At 50.4% G+C, this 6,020-nt stretch overlaps 1 pseudogene; it reads right to left on the reverse strand.

The window, feature by feature from the left end:
• Positions 1-2,734: 2,734 nt before the first annotated feature.
• LOC121152608 lies at positions 2,735-3,630 on the reverse strand (annotated as a pseudogene).
• Between the last annotated feature and the right edge of the window lie 2,390 nt (positions 3,631-6,020).

Below are 6,020 nucleotides of genomic sequence, written 5' to 3' on the forward strand. Positions count from 1 at the left end.
CAAAACCTTCGGACCCTGGACATTTGTGGGGGACATGAAAAAGGCTCCTGTCTCTGAACACCTCAGCTCTGCCCTTTGCAGTTACTTGGAGAGTGAACTAGCAGATGGAAGATTTTTATCTCTGTCTCTCCTCTTTTTTGTAAATCTGATTTAGAAGAAAAAATGTTAAAACCTGAAAAAATTCTCACTACCAAGAACTTACACTTTTATGAACAATACAAATCTTTTTTTTAAAAAAAATTATTTATTTATTGGAAAGTCAGATACACAGAGAGGAGGAGAGATAGAGAAGAAGTTCTTCTGTCCGATGATTCACTCCCCAAGTGAGCGCAATAGTCGTTGCTATGCCTATCCGAAGCCAGGAGCCAGGAACTTTTCCAGGTCTACCACATGGGTGCAGGGTCCCAAGGCTATGGACCATCCTTGACTGCTTTCCCAGGCCACAAGCAGGGAGCTGGATGGGAAGTGGAGCCCATATGGGATCCTGGAACATTCAAGGAAAGGGTTTTAGCTGCTAAGCCACGCCACTGGGCCCAAGAAATACAAATGTTTAAATACACCTAGAAATGAGTCTGAACAAAGTCAAGAAACAAGAAATTTTATCATTTACCATCAGGGTGTGTGACACAAAAGTCAATTGGTCTGTGTCTTAATTTCTTCATTTGAAGCTGACACACACACATATGCACATTCACTCTGCTCGCATTGCATTGAGGTGATGCAGCCAAAGGAACCCTGGGAAAAATAAGCACCGTGTTATTAACATTTTCTGCCCCTCAAACTTTAAGCAAATGTCTTTATACATTACCCATCCTCCAATATTTCATTTCAGGAAGAAGATACACTGTCTGGCACCATGATGTACTGGGTAAAACACCATCTGCAGCACCAGCGTTCTATGAGATGCTCCACTGATGATTCAGCTCCTGCTAAGGTACTTGAGAAAGCAGCACATCATGGCCCAAGGACTTGGGTCCCTGCACCTATGCAGGGGACCTGGAAGAAGCTATGTGCTCCTGGCTTAGAACCAGCCCAGCTCTAGCCACTGCGTTGATTTAAATGGGAAGTGAACCACTAAATGGATGACTGGAAGAAGGGGCCTAGCCCTGGAGCAGCTGGCAAGCACACAGCCTGCTGCGGGAGTGAGATTGTTGGCTAAGCCAGACTCGCTTTCAAGCTGCAGACAGTGGACAGTGTGGCAGTGCTCCTAGGATAGAGCCCAGGCTCTCTAACCTAGCCTGGCCCTGGATGGGCAAGTAGAGCAACAGAAGGTGTAATGTCAAAGAAGCCCTTTGCCACCTCCCTCCACCCATGCAATTCAGTCTGGCCCTGAAATGGAGGACTACAGGCTGTAGGAGCAGGGACACTGGCCAGGATGACTTGGCTATGAAGCAGATGGCAGGCAGAGAGGGGGCGCACAGTGCACTGTCTTGTTCAGCTTGTCCCTGGAATAGCAGCCAGTGGGTTCCTTAGGCTCTGGAATTACTGCCATGACCCATTGGCTCTGAAACACATGGTGTGGGTACTGGGGGCACATGGGGATACTGACTAAGCAGCATGCAGGGCTGAGTGGTTTTCAAGCTAGGACTGAGGTGTGCACTGGCCTAGGCAGCTGGAATGATGTGGTCCTGGAGCAGATGGAGTGCATGCTCAGGGCCATGAATGCTGTCTGAACAGGCCTGGCCCTAGATCAGCGGTAGGGGGCAATGGTGAGGTTCGGTTAAAGGCACATGGAGCACCAGTTGAGCCCACCTGAACTCTGAGTGGCTTCAGGCAAGCTGGGAATGTGGGGCGGGGGGCAGGATTTTTACCAGAGTGGACAGGGATGCCACCTGAACTGGCCAGTCCTTTTGCAGTGGTCTCTGAGCTTCTTAGCAGGGCAATCCCTGAATGCTGTTTGGTCTATGATCAGCCTGTTGGGGGTGCCAAGTGGCTGGTAGTGCCCACCTGGTTCTACAGCAGCAAGTGAAGCAGTGGGGTAGCTTTGTTGGTGTCTTGGGCAGAGTGGGCCTGGGCCTGGAGCAGCGAGAAGCCTAGAGGAGCAGGGATCATCAGCCTAGTCTTGGGATTCTGCACCATCGTGGGAGACCCAGAAGAGCTCCTGGCTCCTGGCTTCAGATTGACTCAGCAACAGTCATTGTGCTCACTTAGGGAGTGAATCATCGGGCAGAAGATCTTCCTCTCTGTCTCTCCTCTCTCTGTATATCCACCTTTCAATAAAAAAACAAAACAAAACAAAACAAAAGCTGTGAGCAGTTTTCTTCTTCTCTTTCATATCTATACAAGGTCTGGTCCCCCGGCCCACCCCAGCCCACCCCAGCCCACACACGCCCGGGTTTTTTCTCTGTACAAAAACGGTCCCCACAAAAAGAAGTCCAGCATCTCTACATCTTTTATAACGTTCTCTCATTGGTATCTCGGGTTTTGTGTTGAGCGTAGAAAAGATGGGTGGTCTCCTCTGAAGCCGCCATTTGCTGTGAGCAATGACATGTACTTCCTTGTCAGCACACCAGGATTTTTGTTGCATGCGCCTGTTTTTTGTTTTTTTTTTTTTTTTTTTGGTCATGCTTCCTTCTCACTCTCTACTTTTGCACCCCTCCCATTTCCCGGGCTTTTTGTTTGTTTCCTTTTACTCTGAAAATGTCTTTCCCCCACTCCCCACCCCACTAACACCCCCCCCCCAACCTCCCCTCCTACCCCTAGTCCTTCTCCAGTCCGCTGTCCAGAGGCCCCCTCACATGTGCGAGCGGGACAATGTGCCGTTAATGGCCGTGCCGGGCACCGGGCCGCTCTCGTAATGCTGCGACAGGTGCAGCATGCTGGGGTGGCGGGCTCTGCCATCTCGGCACCAGGGAGCTACACACTGATCATGTTCTGGAGGTCCCTGGCCTGGCAGGGTGCCCTGGAGTGGGAGGAAGTGATAAGCACGGAGGGGCTGGAGCTGGCCTTGGGGCCAAGTGCCATTGCGGGGGTGCCCTGCTGCGAGGAGGACATGCTGTAGGTGGGAGAGCCGTTCATGTAGGTCTGCGAGCTGGTCATGGGGTTGTACTGTAGCGCACTCACATCATAGTGGTGCATGGGCTGCATCTGAACCGCTGTGCCCATTGAGGCCCAGGTGCTGAGGGCAGCCCAGCTGGTGCTGCATCATGCTGCAGCTGCCATTGCTCCAGCCTTCACATGTGTGTAGCTGTCCATGCGCTGTTCCACGCCCGCGCCCAGGCTGGCGCCCACCCCGACCCCGCTGGCCATGCTGTTGCTGCTGCGGGTTAGCAACCCTCTGGGCTGCGTGTACTTATTCTTCTTCATGAGTGTCCTGGTTTTCTGCCATAGCCGAGATTTATAATCCAGGTGCTCCTTCTTGTGCAGCACCCGCAGCCGCTTGGCCTCAGCATTGAACGGCCACTTTGCCATCTCTGACTCAGTTTCCACTCGGGGCCCAGGTGCTTGCTGATCTCAGTGTTGTGCATCTTGGGGTTCTCCTGGGCCATCTTGCGATGCTGCCCACGGGACCACACCATGAAGGCATTCCCGGGCCTTTAGGTTGCCGAGGACCGCCGCCGTGGCGTTGCCATCACCATCGCCACCTCCCAAATTCAGCTGCGGGCCCAGCGGCTTCAGCTCCATCTCCATCTGTTGTACATGCAGGCTCTGTGCACGTGGGCCCAGCCTGCTGGAGACAGGAGACCCTCCAGGCGGCGGGGAACTCGGGAGGTGGCGGTGCCAGGCGGGCGGGGGGGGGGGAGTTGCGGGGGTGAGGTGCAGGAGGAGGAGGAGGTGTAAAGGAACACTGCGGGCAGGGGTGATTGGGGGGGATCACGGGGTTCTGAGAGGAGACCAGGTGGAGGAGAGCAATTTGAGGAAAGGAGGAAGGAAGGAGACAGAGGGCAGAGAGAGAGAGAGAGAAGCGAACTGGAATCCGGATCAAAAAACCTGTGCTTCCCTCCGCCACCTACCGCGGCCTCCAACTGAGATTATTATTATTATTGTGGTTGTGATTTTCTTTTTTTTTTGGAAAGGCTTAAGCCCCGGACTCGCACTTCTTTCTGCCTTTCTTTCTCTCCTCTTCTTGCTCACTCAGTCCTTAAAAGGGCAGCAAACTACTTTCCTCCTTTTGCAAACACTCTCTTCTCTGCCTTTACAACTCCTGACACTTTTTGGACAAGCTAATAGACTACCCTCTGAGCGCTGGTTCTAATCCCAGCAGCCCTGCTTCCCATCCAGCTCCCTGTTTGACCTGGGAAAGCCTTGGGACCCTGCACCCCTGTAGGAGACCTGGAGGAAGTTCCTGGCTCCTGGCTCCGTTTCGGCATGCACCAGCCTTTATGGTCACTTGGGGAATGAATGATTGGATGGAAGAGCTTCCTCTCTGTCTCTCCTCCTTTCTGTATACCTGACTATGCAATAAAAATATACTAAATCTTAAAAAAAAAGAGTTGTATTTAATCAGGCACAATCATTGTTCTTAGGGCACAAGAGGCTAGGAATTTTTAAGTTTACATTTAGAAAATCTCACTGGTCAGCAAAAGGTGTAGACATGTTTGACATGATGGACACTTATTAGATAGGGTAAGGAACAGAGAGCAGATTACAGAAAAAGTTAGGGGCCAGGAAGTCAACGGGGAGGTACTTGGAGAACCCCTGGACACAGGGAAGAGGGGATGATGGCTGAGCGGTGTTTAGGGAACAGAAAGCCAGGCAGCCACTGGTGAGCTGTGATCTGGACTCAAAGGACAACCAGGGATCCAGAGGCAGCCACAGATCAGCCCTTGCAGCAGCCAGGTGGGAGCTTGGGTTCACATGGGGAGCTCGGGAGGTGAAGACAGGCTGGGACTGGCCAATCGTGCCAAATACTTTGGATGTGGGGAGAAAGGCACCCTCCTTCACTGCTGGTGGGAGTGTAGGCTAATACAACCACTGTGGAAAACAGTATGGAGAGTGCTTGAGGAATTGTAAATAAATCTGCCATATGACCCAGCTATCCCACTGCTGCTAGGAATATACCCAATAGAAATGAAATCTGCATGTGAGAAGGGGATCTGTAATCTTATTTACAGTAGCACAAGCTACAATAGCAAAGACATGGAAACAATCTAGATGTGCGTCCAAAGAAGAGTGGTTAAAGAAAATGTGGTGCATCTAATCCATGCAATATTATTCAGCTATTAAGAACAATAAAATTATACTGTTTGCAACTAGGTGGTCCCAACTAGAGACCATTATGTTCAGTGAAATGAGTCAGTCACAAAATAACAAATACCATATATTCTCTCTTATATAAGGAAACCAGTATGCAATGTGTAACTTAAATCATCCAATGATACTTATTTTTGTTTTGTTTTGGCTGCATTCCATGTGGTTTTTTTTAAAGATTTATTTATTTTTATTATGAAATCAGATATACAGAGAGGAGGAGAGACAGAGAGGTAGATCTTCCATCCGATGGTTCACTCCGTAAGTGAGCACAATGACTGGTGCTGTGCCGATCTGAAGCTGGGAGCCAGGAACCTCTTCCAGGTCTCCCATGCGGGTGCTTTGGGCCATGCTTTGACTGCTTTCCCAAGCCACAAGCAGGGAGCTGGATGGGAAGTGGAGCTCCTGGAACAAGAACCAGCACCCATAAGGGATCCTGGTGTGTTCAAGGCGAGGACTTTAGCCACTAGGTTTTATTTATTTCAAATACTTTCTTTTTATAAGATTTATTTATCTTTATTGCTAAGTTGGATATACAGAGAGGAGGAGAGACAGAGACAGAGGGGAAAGATCTGTCCAATGATTCACTTCCCAAGTAAGCACAACAGCTGCTATTATTTCAGTCTGGAGCCAGGAGCCAGGAACTTCCTCCAGGTCTACCCCACAGGTGTAGGGTCGCAAGGCTTGGGGCCATCCTAACTGCTTTCCCCGGCCACAAGCAGGAACCTGGGTGGGAAGTGGAGTTGCTGGGATTAGAACTGGTGCCCATGTGGGATCCCAGCAAAAATACTCTTTCCTCTTATCAAATTATTGTTGGCTCATGGACTATA

Source organism: Ochotona curzoniae, unplaced genomic scaffold (genome assembly GCF_017591425.1).
Source record: "Ochotona curzoniae isolate NIBS_2020 unplaced genomic scaffold, NIBS_Ocur_1.0 contig_2582, whole genome shotgun sequence".
Lineage (NCBI taxonomy): Eukaryota > Metazoa > Chordata > Mammalia > Lagomorpha > Ochotonidae > Ochotona > Ochotona curzoniae.